General features: G+C 36.7%; 1 protein-coding gene across 2 annotated transcripts in view; it reads right to left on the minus strand.

The window, feature by feature from the left end:
• LOC149577048 (Zinc knuckle (CCHC-type) family protein) overlaps positions 1–22,157 on the minus strand; it is a 72,850-nt gene extending 50,693 nt beyond the window's left edge. For both annotated transcript variants that reach the window (XM_089821757.1, XM_089821763.1), the window contains exon 1: positions 22,011–22,157. The gene's annotated coding sequence lies outside the window, so the exon portion shown is untranslated. The remainder of the gene's footprint in view (positions 1–22,010) is intronic.
• Positions 22,158–22,978: the final 821 nt, after the last annotated feature.

Here is a 22,978-nt window from a genome sequence, read left to right on the forward strand (position 1 = left end):
TTGTACTTAGGTGGCCGGTTGCACAACCGACTACGCTCGAAACAGTGTGTGTGCATTAGAACGCCTACTAAAGCCATAATCTCTCTCCAAAACCACAAAAGACAAATGCACTAAAATGACCCTTGGACCCCTTATATAGTCCTCTGATACTTTATGTTGATTAAGTATCATACAATACTTCATACAAGGGTGATACTTTTTTTTCCAGGCAGTAGTTTGCACCAGGCCATACAATATTCGGGCGTGGCTGATACAATAGAGTTTCCTAAAGGTGTGCGATACGATGTCTCTAACAGAAGCATCACGCGGTACTTCTCAAAGTACCCATATGACACTTTTAAAGTGTTGCATGAATTTTTTATCAAAACCCCTAAAAACACATTAAAAATGTGTTAAATGCTCAAAAAAGTGAAAAAAAATTGAAGGCTCACCGGGGCCTTGTACTCAAGTGGTTGGTTGTACAACTGGTTGTGCTTGAAACGATGCATGTGCATTGAAATGCCTACTAAAGCCATAATCTCTCTCTGAATTGCTCAAAAGCTCTCCAAAACCATAGAAGATGAATGAATTCAAAATGAACCAAGCTCTTGAGAGAACCATTCGGCAAGAACATAAAATCAAAAGGGATGATTCCATTAGAGACAATAAGAGGAAAACCAACCTAAACTCTAATAACGTAGGTTCAAGAATTCATAAAAATAGTTTTAAAAACTTCTGATCCAATAAATCAGAATTCAAGGGGAACAACGGAAAAGAGGTTACAGGTAATCACCATAGCAATGACAATAATAAAGGAGGTGAATAGAAACCACCACCCAAAGGATGCTTCACTAGGATCACTACGCCAATCAATGCCCCAACAAGTTCAACACTAATTAGCACCCACGACCCCCATTATCCCCTTAGCAAGTTGTTTATCAGTAGAGAATTCATGCAGCATTAGACAATCGACAAGCGAAACATCAATTGGGTCATGGGGAAACTCCAGGTAAGATTTATGGTAATCCTATCTCTATATTGATTGATACAGGAGCAACAAAATGTTTTATTTCCCCAAAAATGTTGAGTAGGTTCTGTAAAAAGAACCGGATTTATGGGGAAACCATGGACTGTTGAATATGCAAATCAGACAGGGGCTAGAGTAGAGCAATGTCAGTTTGAGGCCAAGGTAGATTTTCCAAACTTCTCGACTGAGGTGAATTTGTATGTAGCACCTTTAGGGTCTTACAATATCATCATGGGAATGAATTGGCTCAATGAGCACAAAGCCAAAGTTGATTGTCTTGCCAAAACAGCAGAATGCTTGGATGGTCAAGGAAAAGTTGTAAGCATTCAAGGGATAATGCATTAGGTAAGAGCTCACCAAATTTCAGCTATGTAGCTCAAGAGATGCAGGAGGAAGGGGTGCAAAATCTTCACTGTAAAAATAGGAGACCTGCGAAAATCCCTAGAAAACACCTATCAAGATGACTATCTCTTCAAAGATGGGGAAATCAAAGAAAAACAAAAGGAATCTTTTGAAGAAAAATATCCATACCTTAAGTACTTTCAGGATGTATTTCCAAAAGAACTTCCAAGCTTACCTCCCAACGGAGTATTTCATTTCACTATAGATTTACTACCCAAGGTGGAACCCATATCAAGAGCACCCTATCGGATGACCCCAACCAAATTGATGGAATTGCAAGTATATCTACAAGATTTATTGGATAAGAAACTCATTTGACGGAGTGTTTCACCATGGGGAGCTCCTGTCCTCTTCATCAAAAAGAAAGATGGAACGATGAGATTGTGCATAGATTACAAGATACTTAATAAGGTTACCATCAAAAATAGATATCTACTTTCCCAGGATTGATGATTTGTTTGATCAAATGAGGGGACCAACAGTATTTTCTAAGATACATAAGATCAGGGTATCATTAACTTCAAATTAAGGAAGAAGACATTCACAAGACCACTTTTAGAACCCGCTATGGACATTATGAGTTTACAGTATTACCTTTTGAGCAAACCAACGCTCCAACAGCCTTCATGAATTTTATGAATAATATCTTCCAAGATTGTTTGGATAAATTTGTGTTAGTGTTATTGATGACACATTCTTATCTACTCCCACAAAGAAGAACACCAAAGGCACCTACAGATAGTCCTTCAGAGGCTATGAGAACATAAGTTGTACAAGAAACTTTCCAAGTGCTCTTTTTACCGAAAGAAAATTCAATACCTAGGGCACATTATATCAGCCCAAGAAATAGATGTAGTTCCCGTCAAGATTAAGGCAATAAAGGAACGGCCAATACCTTAAAATGAGTCAGAAGTCAGAAGTTTCATGGGTTGAGCCGAATTTTATAGGAAATTTGTCAAAAATTTATCTAGATTGCTTATCCTATCATTTCACTTCAGAGTAAAGGGAAGAAGTTTTTATGGAAAAAAAAAGCCAAGTAGCTTTCAATTACCTAAAGAACAACCTCACTATCGTGCCTATACTTATATAGTGTCGGACACAAAAGGTTAGTTCGTAGTTATAATAGATGCATCAGGAGAAGAATTAGGAGGCATATTGATGCAAGAAAACCAAGTCATTGCCTATGAATCCAGAAAACTGAAGAATTACGAACCAAATTATGCACTGCATGGTTTGGAACTAGTAGCCATTGTGCATGCCTTACAGATGTGGAGGCACTATTTAATTGAGAAGCCCTACAAACTTCGATCAAATCATCATGGGCTGAAATATATATTCACCCAACCCAATCTCAATGCTCGACAAAGAAGATGGTTGGAGTTCCTAGCAGATTATGATTTCGAGATTAGTTATATCAAGGGTAAGGAAAACAATGTAGCAAACGTTTTAAGTCGACGAAAGCATGTATCAGCTATGGTAGCAATAAACATTGATCTCAAGTAGAAATGATCTATATCCACCCAGTGACAATTTCTACAACGAGGTTCGTCAACCACTTCAAAGGGGTCCTCAAGATTGCAGATATGAAGGGTACCACCTAAAGGAGGATGGACTCTTGAGATATAAAAGTAGGATGTATATACAAGGAATTCCAGAAACTAGAAGGATGATCTTAGGAGAAATTCATACTACACCCTATCCCGGACACCCTTGGGTTGCCAAAATGTTGGCAAATATAAAACCCTTGTATTTTTGGAAAGGGATGATAAAAGAAGTCGCAGGTTATGTGGCAGGTTGTTTTGGGAGTCAACAAGTCAAAGTAGAGCATAGATACACCACAGGGCTGTTGCATTCCAATAAGTTCCAAAATGCAAATGGCAGATAATTACCATCGTTTAATTCAAGGATTACCTATGACTCAGAATAGGCATAATATGATTTTGGTGGTTGTAGATAGATTGACTAAAGTGGCTCATTTCATACCAAGAAGTTTGACAAATGGAGCATTAGAGATTGCTCATAAATTTGTAAGAGAGATTTTTAGGCTCCATGGAATTCCAGAGAAGATTACATCTACCAGAGATGCTAGGATAACATCCAAATTTTGGCAGACTTTATTTTCGGCCTTGGAAATCAAATTGAACATTAGTTCCACTTATCATCCTGACACTGATGGTCAAACAAAAAGGGTGAACCAGGTACTAGAGGACCTTCTTAGGTTATATTGTATGGATAGGCAATATCAATGGAAAACATATCCATTAGTAGAATTTGCTTATAATAATTCTTACCAATCTACAATTAAGATGGCACCCTTCAAAGCTCTATACAGGCACAAACGTAGGACACCTGTGAGTTGGAACAGGATAGAAGATAGAATCATTGTCGATCCTAAAATTCTTACAGAGATGGAAGAACAAGTGCTTCAGATTCGTCAAAGGTTGCAAGAAGGAAATGATCGACAAAAGAGGTTATGCAGATGCAAAGAGGACTCCTAGGGAATTCTCGATAGGAGAAAAGGTTCTCTTAAAAGTAAAACCACAGAAGAGCACTATCAAGTTTAGCAAGAACTCAAAATTAGCCCAAGATATGTAGGACCATTTGAAGTCCCATAAGTCTAACCCAATGGCCTATAGAATTGCTCTACCTCCAGCCCTTGCCAGAATGCATAATGTGTTTCACATATCATACCTTAAGAAATATATATCTCATCATGAGCATGTTATTGATTGGAATCTCTTGCAGGCGCAAGTCCCAGGGGAGGTGGAAATAGAACCACTCAAAATACTCGAGGTGCGTAAGCTTCGCTGGTGAAATCCAAACATAACCCAATGCAAGGTCCAGTGGGACCAGTATTCTAAGGAAAACGCCACATGGGAAGACTATAATGAGATCTTCCAAAAGTTTCCTCACATGTTTCCAGAGCTTGAACTATGAAAGAACTCTAACTTTTAGATGCGCTTAGATTTCTGATTTAGTTATAGCATTTTTGTTTCTTCATCAATGGGGAGGTTATGTTACATAACAAATTTTTGCTACTTTAAGTAGTATTCTAATCATTGGAAAAATTTATGTGAAGTCAATTGTTCGATAAATTTGTTGAGAATGATGGTTCATGTAAAATTGGATTTGATAAAATTGTTGAGATATTTTGATTCATATGAAATGGAAACTGGGTTATTAGTTAATGTATCATGTGGTATGTTAGTTAGCCGCTAAGATGAATTTGGAAAAATGACAAATTTGGTAAAATGACTATCCTAGAAATTTAGAATGATTATGTGATATTTTTATTATTTAAAATTATTGGAATATGTTACTACATGGAAAAATTTCCATTTTGCAAGAGCATGTCGACAAGGGGAAGTGTTGCCAAAATGACAATTAGGAAGGGGACACCCAAATCTACCATCAAACAAACAGGTATGAACTTAATCACCTAGACCAAGGACTAAAACAGCTAGGCAAGCAAGAAAGTACAAGGGATTACTTTGAGCTATTCACATAAACAAACAAAAACATTATAAAGAACTTAAGTAAGAATATTACCTTCATTGTGTATGATCTGTGTATCGTGCAAGCTATTATGACTTAGTATAGTAATATCACATCTATACTCATACTTGGGTGGGTATGAAATATGCATGTATGTATACACACACACATATATATATGTATGCAAAATTTATCATTGACATTAACATATATGCGCGTGCGCGCGCACACACACACACACCTATCATATTGCTCAGGCAAGCATGAATATATATATGGGAAGTGACATTATTATACCAAGACATGTGTTAAACGTTTTTTTATCGCCCTTGATTTTATATTTCCTTGACACAAGCATGGTCATTTATTAATTGCTTGATCAACCTTATTGAATTTTGTATTCGCCACCTTGTAGCATTGAGCTATCATATTCGTATGGACATTTATTTTTGAATTTTTAAAAATATCTTGCAACATTCTTGCCACCTAAATCTTGGTCCAACAAAACCTACACAAATGGTCATTTTTAATCTTGGTCGATACTCGGTTCTTCATTTATGTTCTTTGTTCATGTAGCAGAGACACTTCTCTTCTATTTCTCTGCACATTTATTCCAAGCATTACAAATTTCTGTCAATACCACAATAGTGTTGCACAATCGAGCTCATACAAAAGTGATTACAATGATATATTAATAGAGTAGAAACCCATGGGCTAACTCCATGATTAGTCATTGGATTGTTTTGAGGTCTTGGTGTCAATAATATTATAAATTACCATATACATTAGACCGCTCGCGTGGGATCAAGTTATGTTTTATGTATCCCATTCTATTTAATGTGTTTTTTTTCCTATATATGTCAATTTTATCAGCCCTGCCTTTAGCTTTATTACATGTCTACAAGTACAGAGCCAAATGTGTTTAATTCCATAATGATCTTATTTGTTCACCAAAATGCTCTGCTAGTATAATATTGTGTTGCATATTTATATGATCTACATAAAGGAGGACCATATAGGGACATAGTCAACATGTCTCTAAGATAGAAAGCTCTCTTGATGTAATCCAAAAAAGAACTAAAAGCATATTGTCTTATGATGCCATAGGCCGATAAAGGCATGATGTACGGCAAAGGAATAAGAGATCATGAAATCCAGAGATTTAAAAATAAATTTCCCCCAAGTAATGAGGACCATCATTGTCAAGCTAAAGGGAGGAAACTATAGGAAGAATCCTGCAATGAAAGAAAGAAATAAAATCAGCATTTATACTTAAAAAACAAATAAAACAGCTCATGGTAATCCTTTTGCATTTTCTTGTTGTCAAGTCAAGCGGTGAGTGATCGGGCACATAAGATGCCCATCCAAAATCCTTGGCTAAGGTAGTTAATGGTGTTTGCCACCAGGATCACCAAAGGTTAGGGTGCTAGCAATTGTAAGATAAGTTAATGGTGTTTGCCACCATGATCACTAGAGGTCTCGACATTTGACTAGTTGATACCAACACCAGGATGCTCAATGGTTACATAAGGGTGTCCCAAGCCAACTCCCAACATAGGGAGGGCCTTTCTCAATGGAGATTGTGAGGGGATACTACGGGTCTACAGTTGGGAGGTTAAGCCCATGGCAATGCTTCTCCTTGCTTCCAAATGCCAAGCCTTGCTCGACTCTGTGTCATCAACTACTTTTATTCAGCCCTTTTTATGTTCCTTTTGTACTTCCTTGTTAAAATATGTTGCTATCCTTCAATATTTCATAATTGAAATCCTAGTTAATAGTTGAATGTCAAGTGAGCTAGTAGTTAGATGATTGTTAATTTCTATTTATATGCAAATCTAGAATATAGATAGCTCGTATTCCCTTTTCATGTGAAGTAGTTGAGTAACTAATTTAATTGTATCTCTACTCATTTGGTTAAGAATAAGATATGGTTTTGCTATTTAAGAGTTAATTAGTTTCTGAATTTTAGCATATTACAAATGGTGTCAACTATAGGTCTCAACAAAACATTAGCTTTGTGGACTTCCGGAACCCCATAAGTACAAGGAGTTAACTCTTTGTAAGGCATAAGGCACTTCTTGGTTGACTCGTCATGAGATTCCCAAAATGGCCGTTTTGATTTTCCTCAAGACTTTGGAGATTGGATTGACGAGAACCGACCTATAGCAACTAGAATCTACAAGGAGGTCAAGCTTTTTTGAGATATGTTCTTACTTGTTCATAATGACTGTTGCATTACCTTTGTCAAGTCTAGAGATAACAATTGTTGTTAGAGATAAGTTTCTTAAAGGCATGGATCTCATTCTTTAAAATATTACAAGGAGGTTTGACACGTCTTAGAGCAACCGTGCAATCTTGCTTGATTTCTTCAACTACCACGAAGGGCAAAGAATGCATGACATTCGTAATTTCAATAAGAAAGTCAAGGCAAAGAATAGTGCGTGATGCTAAAGAAAAATTGAGGCCCCACTCAAGAAAGTTAAAAGTGAGGCAGCCTAAGGTGGCAAGTGATACGTTCACAACTAACTTAGACTCCTAACTCTCAATAGGGGGAGACTCTAGAGAAGAACAAGAAACCAACAAGCAATGAGGAGGATAAGCACTGGAAGGGGGCAAGATGTGACAGCAAAAAAGAAAAGAACACCACTCAATGGACCTAGGGAGAGATAAGAAGAATCCTCAAGCAACGTAAAAGTGAGAGGAGGTGGTGTGGCTTGAGGCCTCTCTTGTTTGGGTGAGATGTCAATAGAAAGTTCATAGCACTTCAATTCAAAGCACTTAATGTCATAGTTGAAAAAGGACATACCTGATAAAGTCGAGCGAAATTTGTTGAGAATGGACTATTGTCGAGAGAAGGAGAGAGAAAGAGCAATCCCCGGAATATGAATGCATGGTAAGTATCCACTTTGTTGCCTTCAACAATAATCCTTGAGCTATGTTGGGAGGCTTGGCTTCTATGAGGAGACCCAATCGACAGCAAGACAAGATGATGGGTAGAACTAGTGGCGTTAACACCGAATTATATCGATGGCGTAACAATCAAAAGGTCTACAATTCCAGCACAAGCTGAAAGTCAATCTTGCAAAGCCAAACGACGTTGAGAAATGACTACATATAAGGAAGGAACAAGGGAGAGGGGCAACAAAGACTAAGACAAGGCCAATGTTAATTGTAAGGGGTTCCAAACTGGTCGCACCCAAGTGAGGGAAGAAACCAAGGGAGAGGAGACTAGGCTAATGCCACAAGAAGAGAAGACATGACAGGTGAGGTGATGAGGGGACCCCGAACCAAAGCATTTATGCTACAAAGCACTAAACTTTTCTTTTGTACTTTGGTGCATTCCTCCTATCGACCCATTGCTCTAGCATTGGAAGTCAAATCAAGACAAATACATAAATCTAGACTTAAGGTAAAGGCAAGCACGAGATCAAGAGGCACAAGCCTAGAATTTAAAAAATGGATCACTCTCCTCGTAGATTGAATAACAAACCTGAGGAGAGAAAGAACAACTCTGATGAAAATCTTTTTAGCATTGACAAACCATAGATGGTGGACATAGTTATTTATGAGTTTCAACTATAGTTGCTCTCAAATAAAACAAAGAGGGATAATTTTGAAATGTATATAGGTAAGATAGAGAGAAAAAATATCAAAACTTATACAATGTTCTAACGACATGTAGTCATCCATATCATTCATCAAGATATTTGATGTTCCTTCATGTATGTTTAGGAGTGAAGAATTACTTGATTGGATCCCCATGCAGGAGAAATATGAGCATACATGTGTTCCAAAAATTAGAATTGATGTTCCTTGGCCCACTTTATGGACAAGTAAATATAAGGAAGGGGTAGATTTAAAATTTCAACATTTGGTCACGACCCAGCCAATCCAAACTTTCACAAGTTTCAATGGTCATATACTTTCACAATGTTACACTATTCAACAAGATGTTGAATTCTTCTCCATGCCCATTTCAAAGTGAAGAGCCATATGCTTGGTTCACCGTACAAGAGAAAACGGGCTCATGTACTTGATAACAAATATCCAAATATCCAAAACTTAAGTCCCTTGTCCCACTCTAATAACAAGTTCATGTAAGAAGGGAATATGTTTAACATTTCAATATTTGGCCTATCCCAAACTAATCCTAAGTTAAAAATTTACATGCATCAATCAACATATATTGTGTTATGGTTGTAAGCATTCAACTTAAGAAACTGCAATTGTAAAACCAATCTTCTCTCTACCCATTACTTCATATTTGGATGGTATGCTTCCAAGTGTAATCATTTACAAAGATGATAGACATCTGATAAACATCATACCCTCTAAGAGTACATTGCAGGCATTCCTCGAGTGACGCAAGCAAGAAGGATGAATAACCAAGGCCAAAAGCTCACCCAGCTATCCAAACCACCCTGCAAGAGTTAACACAACAGAAGCAAACACAAATGGACAGCAACCAAAGGAGGAGAAGAGGGAAAATACTTCTATTGATTCATCAAAATATCTTCATACACGCCTAGCTGTAAGGCCTTTTGGGTTACGGCCAATTACAATACATTCACATTCAAAGATCCAACAGCAAATTCACACTTTCCGTTCTGCTCCCTCAAAACTTTTCTTCTCTTCTCAAAAACTTACCTAGCTCTAAGCCTAAACTCTCTATTTATACTTGCCAAAACGGCTTACAGAACATTCTAGAACATTACATAAGAGGGGGGTCGACCCAACAACGGTCTGGACTCATCCCAAGAAAAGATCTTAAATTAAATGTCGCAAATAAAATAATTCCCGCAAGTCGGCTTGCAGAAATCACGTCCAAATAATGGCACACGGCATACACTGGGTAACTCGGCACCTAAAGGAATGCTACAGTAACTCGACACCTGAAGAGTGCGACAGGAGCTCAACAACTGAAGGGTGCGACAAGAGCTCGGCACTTGAAGAGTGCAACAGGAACTCGGCACCTGAAGGGTGCGACAAGAGCTCGGCACTTGAAGAGTGCGACAGGAGCTCGGCACCTGAAGGGTGCGACAGGAGCTCGGCACTAACAGCAAAAAGAACAAAAAAATGAGCAGGATAACAAGGCAACCCAAGATGCTCTTGCATCAGACAACCGGGGTTAGAAGAAATGATTCTCCTGAATCATTGAGATGTCCCAACCTGAGCTGAATCCAACTCAAATTGAGAAATCCATGAAGCATCTTCAATAGGTCTGTTCTTCCACTTCACCAAATATTCATAGTAATCTTTTCCTCTTGTACTCTTGCCAACTCTCTGATCCAATATCTATTCAACTTCCTCAATCTATTTCTTAGGATAATCATCCGGTATAACAACTTCATCCTCTGACTCATGATACTTATACAAATCAGCAATGTTAAATATAAGAGATATATCCATGTCATCAAGTAACTCAACTTCATAAGCATTACCACTGTTAAACTTCTTCACGATCTTACAAGGTCCAAATTTCTTCATCTTCAGCTTGCTATATGTTCCAACTGGGAATCTTCCTTTCTTTAGATGAACCATCACCTCATCACCAACCTGGAAATCATGGTGTCTTCTAGACTGATCAGCATTCTCCTTATACTTCTGATTACTTTGTTCCAACCTCAACTTCACTTCTAAGTTCTTTATGCAAAGACTCCATAAAATCAGCAAATTCTTCTCCTGCAGCGCTTTTCTTTTCTTCACCAACAACATCTCTCAAATCTGATATACCTCTAGGATGCATTCCAGTAACAATCTCAAAAAGTGTCTTCCCTGTACTCCTATTCACAGAATTATTATATGCAAATTCAGCTTGTGCCAATACCATCTCCCAATTACTTGGCTTATTCCCAACTAAACATCTCAGCAAATTACCCAAGCTTCTATTCACAACCTCTGTCTGTCCATCTGTTTGTGGATGGAATGTAAAACTAAACTTCAATTCAGTACCTATCTTATTCCACAAAGTCTTCCAAAAATAACCAACGAACTTACTGTCTCTCTCTGAAATAATGCTTCTTGGTAATTCATGCAATCTCACAATCTCTTTAAAGAAAAGTTCAGCAACATGCTCAGCATCTAATGTCTTTTTACATGGTATGAAATGAGCCATCTTAGAAAATCTATCCACTACAACAAATATGGAATCATACCCTTTCACTGTTTTAGGCAATCCAAGAACAAAATCCATACTTATATCAGTCCAAGGTTTTTCAGGAACAGTAATAGGTGTATACAAACCCGTATTTTGACTCATTCCCTTTGCAACTTGACAAACTCCACAGCTCTTTACAAATTTCTGAACATCCTTATACATTTGTGGCCAATAATATTTCTCTTTCAGCAAACTCAATGTCTTATCAATTCCAAAATGTCCAGCTAATCCACCACTATGCTTTTCCTTAATCAAACTCAACCTCAGAGAACTTCTAGGAATACACAACTGAATGCCTTTGAACAACATACCTTCTTGAATGAAATACTCATCATACTTAATTATGTGATCTGTCAGATTTGGTGCTCTGCACTCTCTCCATGCCTCAGAAAAATCAAGATCAGCATCATATAATTCTTTCATCTCATCAAAACCAAGCACTTCAACCTTCATTTCAGTCAACAAAGAACGTCTTCTACTCAATGCATCAGCACCTTTGTTAGTAACTCCACTCTTATGCTTGATCACAAATATGAAACTCTGCAAATACTCAACCCACTTCATATGTCTTTGATTCAATTTATGTTGACTTCCCAAGTATTGTAAAGCTTTATGATCAGTGTACAACACAAACTCCTTAGGCATCAAATAATGTCTCCATTTCTTCAATGCTTGAACAATGGCATAGAATTCTTGATCATACACAGAATATTTCCTTTTACCATCATTCAACTTTTCACTAAAGAAAGCAACAGGGTTACCTTCTTGACTTAATACAGCTCCTATTGCATTACCACTTGCATCACATTCAATTTGAAATACTTTGTTGAAATCAAGTAAAGCCAATACAGGTAATTCAGCAACCTTTTGTTTCAAAATCTCAAAACTCTTATCAGCTCCATGCGTCCACTTGAATTCCTTTTTATCTCCCCTCATTGTTTCAATCATAGCATTACAAACAGCACTGAAATTCTTTATAAACTTTCTATAAAAACTAGCCAAACTATGAAATGATCTTACCTCACTCACATTCTTAGGTGTAGGCCATTCCAAAATTGCTTTAAACTTTTCAGGATCCATCTTCAAACCATCAGCTGAAATCACAAATCTCAAATACACAATCTCTTCTTGCATAAAAGAACACTTTTTCAGATTAATCAATAACTTTTCCTCTTTCAACCTCTGCAATACTTGCCTAATATGCTCAAAATGTTCTTCCTTAGTCTCGCTAAATATCAAAATATCATCCAAATAAACAATCACAAACTTACCCAAGAATCTTTTCAGAACTTCATTCATCAACCTCATGAAAGTATTAGGTGCATTAGTCAGGCCAAAAGGCATAACCAATCATTCATACAAACCATCTTTTGTCTTGAAAGCAGTCTTCCATTCATCACCTTCTCTGATTTTGATCTAATGATAGCCACTCTTCAAATCAATCTTGGTAAAATACTTTGCTCCACTCAAACAATCCATTATGTAATCCATTCTTGGCATAGGAAACCTATATTTCACTGTTATCTTGTTAATGGCTCTGGAATCAGTACACATTCTCCATTCTCCATTCTTTTTAGGTGCTAATACAGCAGGTACAGCACATGGACTCAAACTTTCTCTGATCAAACCTTTCTACAATAGTTCATGCACTTGTCTGTTAAGTTCTTCATTCTCTGCAGGTGTCAATCTATATGGTGCTTTGTTTGGCAAACTAGCTCCAAGGATCAGGTCCATACAATGACTTATACTTATTACTGGAGGTAAACCATCAAGAATATCTTCAGCAATAATGCCTTTATACTCATTCAACAACTCTACAATTTCTCCTGGCACTTAGTCAATACTACCATCTGTCACTTGGTCATCACTGATTGGCACTCGGTTAACATTGTTTTCTGGCACTCGGTCTCCATTGACAAAACTTGGTTTTCTTGGAATTATAGCAAAACAAACTTGATTCTTTTTCACTTCTTTTTCAAATTGTTTCCTATTAACCATGCAAATATTTATAGCGGTACAATTAACCTCATCTGGAACTTCAATCAAAGGCAACAATATTTGTTTCTTCCCATTTACCCAAAGAGTATATTGATTCAATCTTCCATCATGTACAGCATATCTATCATATTGCCAAGGTCTACCCAACAAAATATGACAACAATCCATGAGCATAATATCACACAAAACTTCATCAACATAATGTCCAATTTTGAATTTCACAAGGCATTGCTCACTTACCAATATCTTATGCTCATCTTTGATCCATGAAACATGATAAGGTTTGGGATGTTTGAGCCTCTCCAACTGCAACTTTGTAACCAGCTCTTCTGATGCCAAATTTGTAGAGCTTCCACTATCAATGATCAATTTACAGCATTTTCCAGCCATCTTACATCTTGTCTTGAAAAGACTTCTCCTTAGAACAGCTTCCTCATTACCTCCCTTATTACATAAGGTTCTTCTCACCATCAAATTTTCTCCAGCCTCAGGTCCACTTGGTGAACCCTCATCATCTTCTTGAATCACAGCATTTCTATTATTCTGCCCACCTTCAAAAGATCTACATTCAAAGGATCTATGCCCTTCTTTGCCACATCTAAAACAATTACCATGAAATCCACCTCTAGAATAAGAATTACCTCTTCCTCGGTAAGAATTATCACTTTTCCATTTAGTCTTGCCTTTGTCATCATTCTTTCATTCAGATCTGCTTTTATCCTACACAGAACTTTCAGATCTACCACTTTCTCCATAAGATCTACCTCTGCCTCTCTGGAATCTACCACCTCTACCTCTCTATCTTTGTTCATGCTTCTTTGTCAAGATCTCCTCAGCTTTCAAGGCATATTGATATGCTTCTTTTACACTTTTCAGCTTCACAAAACTTATTTCATCTTGTATTCCAAATCTCAATCCATTAATGTACTTTGCAATTTTCTCAACATCATCATCCACATGTCCAGATCTAATGTCCAGTCTATAGAATTCCTCGGTATACTCTTTCACAGTCATGTCTTTTTGTTTCAAATTTTGCATCTTTCTCAACAAGCTAACTCGATAATCAGCAGGAAGGAATTTGTTCTTTACCTTATTCACCATCTTTGGCCAAGTTCTGATCTTCTCCTTTCCTCTCCTTTGTCTATCAATTTGTAAGAGTTCCCACCATAATGATGCATGACCTTTCAACCTAGTAACTGCAATCTTCACCTTTCTATTATCAAGAGTGTTTTCATACTCAAAGAACTTCTCCATATCAGAGATCCAATCCAGCACAACATTGGTGTCCAATTTTCCATCATAAGGAACAACTTCTACAGCAGGCTTTGAATTCGCTCTAGACAATACTCTCAACAATCTTGCTTCATCTTGGTCTTCTTCAGGTTCTGGATTATGGTTTGGTGCTACTGCTTCATCATCACTTACATCATCAAGATGTGCTCCTCTCCTTTGGGTTGTCTCCACAGCATCTAATCTGGCTGCAATTTGTCTCAACTGATCCAATATAGCATTATCAACATTATTTCTTCTACCACGAACCATCTTTACAAATCAAGTTCCTGCAAGATCGTAACCCTCTGCAAGTTATAGGTCAAATCTGCCACCCTACAACCAAATCCAAATCAGGGTTCTACACGATCCAATCTCCACAAGGATGAACCTCAAGCTTTGATACCAACTGACGCAGGCAAGGGGGGTGAATAACCAGGGCCAAAGGCTCACCCAGCTATCCAAACCACCCTGCAAGAGTTAACACAACGGAAGCAAACACAAATGGACAGCAACCAAAGGAGGAGAAGAGGGAAAATACTTCTATTGATTCATCAAAATATCTTCATACATGCCCAGCTGTGAGGCCTTCTAGGTTACGGCCAATTACAATACATTCACATTCAAAGATCCAACAGCAAATTCACACTTTCCATTCTGCTCCCTCAAAACTTTTCTTCTCTTCTCAAAAACTTACCTAGCTCTAAGCCTAAACTCTCTATTTATACTTGCCAAAACGGCTTACAGAACATTCTAGAACATTACATAAGAGGGGGGCCGACCCAACAACGATCTGGACTCATCCCAAGAAAAGATTTTAAATTAAATGTCGCAAATGAAATAATTCCTGCAAGTCGGCTCACAGAAATCACATCCAAATACTGGCACTCGGCATACACCGGGTAACTCGGCACCTGAAGGAATGCTACAGTAACTCGGCACCTAAAGAGTGCGACAGGAACTCGGCCCCTGAAGAGTGCAACAGGAGCTCGGCACTTGAAGAGTGCAACAGGAACTCGGCACTTGAAGAGTGTGACAGGAACTCGGCACCTAAAGGGTGCGACAGGAGCTCGGCACTTGAAGAGTGCGACAGGAACTCGGCACCTGAAGGGTGCGACAAGAACTCGGCACTAACAGCAAAACGAACAAAAAAATGAGCAGGATAACAAGGCAACCCAGGATGCTCCTGCATCATCGAGTATTTTTTCTTTAATGTCCTCCACACTTGGCACTTTTTGAGTATCTCCATAGCATGTCCCATTTTTTTCTGTATAAGATACTTATTTCCTTGCTTCAGAAAATTGACTTCAACATTCAAGACATGAATAAATTGCTACTTACTCATTCCTTGGTACTATCAAAATTCTAATTAACCCTTCTCTATCTACTTCAGAGTGTCTAAATGGTCTTGATATTTTCAATTTGCTGATCTCCATCAGAATTTAAGTTTAGAATCAGATGCTCCAAGGAAATACATATCAACTTACATATTTACGTAAGCTACGAAATCATTGAAAAATTAAGTTGATTCAACATATGAAATGTCTAAGAATCATAATCAAATAAGAAAGGATTCAAAATATATGTGCCTTAATTGTTGGGAATTACAGCTAGCTAAGCCCAATTAATTCTGAGGCTTACCGAGTGTTTCTAAACATGATTGTCGAATTGAAAAAGCTAAAGCAGCAAGCTTTATTCTGGAAAATAAATACCCTAAGTGTCATTGTTATACAGGCGAAGAATCCAAACATATTTAACACAACTGTTTTGATATTTATTTCAGATATAAACTAAAACTGCTGTGAAGTACCAATAACACACTCCAACATCTTACAGATCTAGAAAACAAGGTGGGTGCACCAAAACTAGGGAATAATGATCCGCTATTAGAGTTAGGAGAGGCATATTATATTGTCAAGCTTGAGAAAGATCACTTTGGATGCATCGGTTGAACCCCTAAATAGGTAGCTCCTCCCACCACCTGCAAAATCTGCATTCATATAAATGTTAAACGATATATCATATACTTAATATACAAGGTTAGAATTTGATAAATAATTTATAATTTTTAGTTTCTTATTTTAATTTTTCATAAATCAATGTAATGTTTAATAATAAAGCTTAATATCTAATTATTGATTGTTATATATTGTATAAATAACAATACATATTAATATTATAGTTTGATTTATATTTTTATATAATACTATAATATTAAATTGGATATGATAAAAGAAATAGTTTTAAAAATTAATTTTAAAAAAACCTAATAATTAATTTTATAAAACTAGTATGTAATTTGATTTCCAAACTAAAATAACTCTCGAGCACGACTAGAGGTTTTATTTGCCCCGTTCTTTCCTATCGATGCATGCACTAAATGGGTCGTACTTGTTTTTGTACTTTTGAATTAATTTTTTTAAAAATGGGCCTTGGCCTTTTAACAATATATATATATATATATATATATATATATATATATATATATATATATATATATATATATATATATATATATATATATATATAGTATGCATGTTAATGGGCTTATGTGGGTTAATCCCAATGTAAAGAAGAGGAGCAAGGTACATTGGGAGGAATTGAAGGCATGATGGATCAAAATAACTTTTGATGGTGCATCCAAGTGCAATCTTGGACCATCAAGTGCTAAATGTATAGCAAGGGACGCAAAAGGAAACAACAAAAAACTCAAAAAGCTAACAATTAGAACAAACAATGATGTGAAAGCTCGAGCAACACTATTAAGAGTAGACTTGGCATCTAAAGTCAAGGCAAAGCATGTACAACTCGAAGCTAACTCATAGATCATTTTCAACACTGTCTCTAATGGATGAGCTCGTGTATGGCAGATTGACAAAATCATTTAGATTATCCAAAAAAGCAAGAAGGTTTCAAAAAGCTTCAAAGTAACCCACATATTTCATGAAGGGAAAAAATTGGTGGATGCAATCCCCGAATTGGTGATCCCCTTTGCAGATAAATTTGGATCGAATTTGACTGAAAACTTGGTGGCAGCAGTGTTTTGAATTACAACAATGATTTTGTATGTGATGGCACGTCAGTAGATAAGCATGTAATGTAATGTACTGTCATCCTACCTTGATTGGGCATGCAAATGATGACTCGAGATGCCTCATATACTAGGTGGTAGAACAAATTTTTCATTGGAGATATTTTTGTTTTTATAGAATTTGTTGGGAATATTTTTTGCCAATATTTGGTGTTATTGCAAAAAGAAAGCAACAAGTGCAATGGTGGTATGGACCCAAACTTCAGGTTTAAGGCAGGCAAACAACAAATGTCCTACGGACAAGTTGCGAAGGAGAGGGTAAAGATCATCTCTACTCCAAATGATTTGTGTTTTCTAATGCTAGTTAGTGCACTTCTAGGGACAAATTTCACCATCACCAAGTTCAAATGCAGAACAAAAACTACAATTTCTTCCATGGTCTACGCTTGGGGGTTGGAGATAATTTGGCGTTGTTGTGAAAAGAAACCAACAAGTTCAATGGTGATCTCTACTCCAAATGATTTGTGCTTTCTAATGCTAGTTGGGGAACTTCTAGGGACAGGCTTGACCATCACCAAGTTCAAATGCAGAACAAAAACTACAATTTCTTCCATGTTCTATGCTTGGGGGTTGGAGATGATTTAGTGTTGTTGAGAAAAGAAAGCAATAGGTGAAATGGTGGTATGGAGCCAGACTTCAAGTTTATGCTAGGCAAACAACAAAGGTCCTTCTAGGGAAATGTTGCAAAGGAGAGATTAAAGATCATCTTTACGCCAAAAGATTTGTGTTTTCTAATGCTAGTTATGGAACTTCTAGGGACAGACTTCACCATCACCAGGTTCGAATGCATAACAAAAACTACAAATTTTTCCATGTTCTATGCTTAGGGGTTGGAGATGGATACCAACGCAAGGGTGAGGCACATTATCAAAGCAGTGCATCAAACCTGAATGGAGATTTGGTTTGCAGGAAATATTGAATCTGGATGAACCAAATGTGGGGTTTGTGGTAGCAAGGGGTGATTGGATTGGTACTCCTCACTACCCTCATCACGCTCACCCCTTCTTCTTATGAGGAGACTAGGAAATACTAGAACATGATAAAGGAGTATATGCAAGATTGGGAAACAATGTTGGTTGCAAGGGTTCCCAAGGAGCAAATGGATAAACCATGCCTCAAATACAAGCTTGCAAACTTTTGGAGGCTTGTTCCTGAGGTAGGTCGTCATCATGGGTGTGGCACTCAAGGTGGCAGAGGCAAGCAACATTATGGTTGAGGTTAAGGAGGAAGAAGCCCTTGAGGGTGGTAGTTGTGATGTTTGAGCTTGGAAACACACATGGTCATGATGCTTTGAAACTCAAATTTTGTTGCAATTTGTGGGAAGGTGTTCCAACTTTTTGAGTTTTTGTTCAAATCTTGTTCTTGTGACAATCCATATTTATGATAATGTATATATGTTGGTACTATGTAATTCATAGTCATGAAGGTCTATGTGTTGTGGGTTGGTAGGAGTTAGGGTTGGAACAAGGGTTTAAAAATGTACATGTTGGATATTGTTCAATTTGTTATGATCACCTTGTATGCAAAGTAGAGATGGGAGTTGCATTTTTTTGTAAATTCAATTGGACTCTTGTTCTAATCTAGTTTTGGATTATGGGGTAGTGCTCTAAAGACTATAGTGTGTAAATCTTTGATGTGAAAGTTAATTATTATTAATGAAATATAAAACAACATTTACCAACAGAAAATATAACACTACTACACGTAATTAATAATTATTAATATATTTATTTTTAAATATAGTATATTTAATTTGTAATGTATACATAATGTATTATTTTTTAAGTGCATTTATGTTTTTTATGTTTTCTAGTACACACATATCCATAAGCAACCAACCCCACAAAAAATGTCATAACCACATACTCAATTCTTATTCGGCATATATGTTTTATAGTATATTTAAGTTGTAATGTATACATAATATTTTTTTCAAGTGTATTTTTGGTTTTTATGTTTTATGGTACAAACATATCCAAATGCAACCAACCCACAAAAAATTGTCGTAACCACATACTCTATTCTTATTTGGCATATATATATCTATATAAAGATTGCATGGGTACTCGTACCCACACCCTTGGTACTCGTACCCAAGTACCGGGTATACGTATCCCCGTACTGGGTATTCAGTGGAGAGCATAATAGCTAAGGACCTTAATTAAGATTTATGAATATATTTTTTTCGGTTTTTTGTTTGCGTATCAGCTTGTTGTTTATCAAGCTTACTTCAATACCTAATCATTTTCAAACTTTGATACAATATTGATTAACAATAAACTTTATCACTGTTCAAGTCGGAAGTTTATCATTTGCAATATGTCATTGTCCTATGATTTATGATCTTCTTTTTCATGTTTAAAGTCTTCCTTCTCTGTTATGCATCTAAACACTTATCATATATTATTATTACAAACATATAGCAAATCTGAAACTGAAAACAATACATTAAATTTGCAAACTTTTATCACTGTTCTTTTTTGAAAAACCATTGTCATTATTACAAACATATAGCAAATCTGAAACTGAAAACAATACATTACATTTGCAAACTTTTATCACTGTTCTTTTTTGAAAAACCATTGTCATAACTTTTATCACTGTTGTTTTTTGAAAAACCTCTTGGAGATTAATAGCAGATAATTCATTTGCTGAAAAAAAAACAGGAAGACATTCCAAAGAAACATGTGTCGAGTTTTTACTTCTTAGTATAAAATATATATTGGCTGAACCGAAACGGCCTGCCATTACTCAGCACTCTCAACTCGAGAAGAGCATCTGAATATGTAAAAGACACTACAAAATGTCATGCAATAAGTTGGCTACTTGTCCATACATTTGCTTGATCTGAACAATTAGTAGTATTGCATCATTCTTCCTAATTGGACAATGAAATCTTATAGTGGGGCATCAGACATTATTCAATAAGTCCATTAGATATCAGTTCAAGATGCAATATGTATTACATGAACATACAAGATACCACTGGAAACACTAGAGCTAACAAAAAAGCAATTTAAGGTTGAAAGCAACTAGCTATAGTGATAAAAACGATTCTTCCAAAACAAAATGACATGTTCAATTCCATGGTAGACGAGTTGGAAGTGTTGAAATTGGGAAAAATCCCACATCCACCTGGCTGGATGTGACATACCCAACAGAAAAGGTTGGATTAAAGTCTGGGGTGCTTCACATTTCAGTTAAAAATGTAAGCACCCCAGCAAAGGCACCTAATCCAAAGGTTCACCCACAAGAAAAAATTACCAAATCATGAAAATAAAGGACTGACAAAAAGAAAACAAAAAAATTGAAAAAAGGTTGTTGGAAGTAATATGAAATATCCTCACTGTTGCATCTTAAGCCAATGATCACCCTGCGTCAATAAATTACTAAATCCAAAAAACACAAGAAAATAACAGGGTGTAAAATAAGACAGGAAAAAGGTACTGAGTTCAAACCTCATGCCTTGAAATGACTCAGCATAGTGAAAAATAAAATAATGGAGGCGCAAGGTCAGCCGTTATGGTTACCAACAAGGAAGTCACAAGTTCAACACCGTAGTAAAATCCAGAACATGAATAACATTGCCAATATAAAATTCAACTACCAGCTCAAACAGATGTCAGGGGACCTAAACATTTCACTTCGCATTATTTGATGCCCAACTGGCCATATCATTCCAAGCCAAGCAAAGAACAGAGCAGAAACCCCATGAAATATAGAAATCATAATACCTTGATAAAACACGTTCAGAATAAATTATTAAATTACAGACATGCCTAAAGCATAGTGCAGGTACAAGGCCATCCTTTAGGCTTATCCGCAAGGGTAACAAATTCAATAGTGTAGCATAGTGCAGAACATGAGAATAATGAATATTAACACTTTTAAAACAGGTGTCGAAGGGCTTCCATTAATAAAAATGCTATTTTCTTCAAAACTTGGTGATTTTATTTTGCATTATTCAGAGCCTAACTGGCCATATAATTCAAACCAAGCAAAAAGAACAGACCGAAAATCCCATGAACTCCATAGAAAAAAATACTCGATAAGCAACTTCAAAACATTTTTTTTTAAATTACTGATATGCCTTGAGATGACTAAGCTTGGTTCAAAGTGAAACAAGAGAGGCGCAAGTTCAGCCAATACGCTTATCCGAAAGGGCGTCAAATATAACATACAGTAGCATAGTGGAGAACATGAAGAACAATGCCGATAAAAAAAATTATAACTATCATCTCAAACAGGTGTTGGGACGCTTCCGTTATTAAAGCTCCTAGTTCTCTTCAGCGCCTAATCATTTCATTTTGAATTATTGGTAGCCTAACTGGAGCACAAACCCCATGAATTCCATAGAAATTATACTCCGTTGATTAAATACATTCGTAACAAACAAAAAACAAAAAATAAAGAAAGAGTTGCAGGGAAAGATAAGCCGCACTACGTTTGAAAACCCTAACAGGATTAGGAGGCATTTTAAACCCTAAGACGCTGCAGGTACCAGTTTCGAATCCCACGACTACCTAGTTCATCTCCAAACAAAAGAGGGAGAAAAAAATAAACATATGTCAAGTTTGTCTTGTAAGACCAACCTGTTTTTTTAAAGCCGCAGCACGAACTAAGCAAACCTCAGCTTCCCTAACAATTTTCAGGTCTTAAATCCTGATGCGACTTCTTTGCCAAACCTAGCGTATGAAAAAAAATGCACCCCGGGGCAATGCAAGGGTAAGCTTGCCTTCAATCTAAGGTTTATAAAAACTCATGTACAAATACCCGCAGAAAAGCAGGCGACGGTTCTGTTTGAAAGAGTTGCCATTTACAATATTTCTCAGGATTTATTTGCGCTGATTAGATAAGCTGGTTTTATTGCCTAAAAATATAAATTACTATTTTCCCCCTCCTTTTCTAAATGAATATTGGGAGGGAGGATTTTTTAGGGGGTTTTGGAGACCATCACTTAAGGGCCCATTTGGATCGTGGATTTGAGGTGGAATTAGAATTCAGTATTCTAAAAACTTTTCAATCCACTGTTTGGGCGTGCAAAACACAAATTAGAATTTGATAAAAATGAGATTTCGTATCCTCATTTATACTCCATTTCATGGATTTCGTCTTCCATCGAAATACTTGGAATTGGCCATATACCCATTTTAATTCCATTTTTTATTAAAATGGGCATACGATATTTGTTGAAAGCGATAATTTTTCGCATCCGCCAGGAGCTATTTCATTTCCCGCTCGAATGTATCCGTTGCCATTGCTCAATTTGCTCGACCAGGTATGTGTTTACGTTTTGTGCTTTCTAGGTCGTGAGGGTTCTACTTCTCCATTTCTCCTTACGATTCGTCATTTTCTTCAGGTTGTAGAGGTTTATAGCAGAGGTGAGGAGGCGAGTTAGTTTGGTTGCAATCTTCATCAGCAGGTAGGGCTTTCTCAACGGGTTCCATACCATTTCTTTGCAAACTTGAACCTTCTTTTTTGGAAACGGCGAGAAATCTGGGTGAGCTGCCATGAATTTATCCTCCTTCCATAGTTGATTTGAATTTCAAATGTTTTTTAA

The sequence above is a fragment of the Cupressus sempervirens genome, chromosome 1 (genome assembly GCF_028749045.1).
Source record: "Cupressus sempervirens isolate cs-2001-9-10 chromosome 1, ASM2874904v1, whole genome shotgun sequence".
Classification (NCBI taxonomy): domain Eukaryota; kingdom Viridiplantae; phylum Streptophyta; class Pinopsida; order Cupressales; family Cupressaceae; genus Cupressus; species Cupressus sempervirens.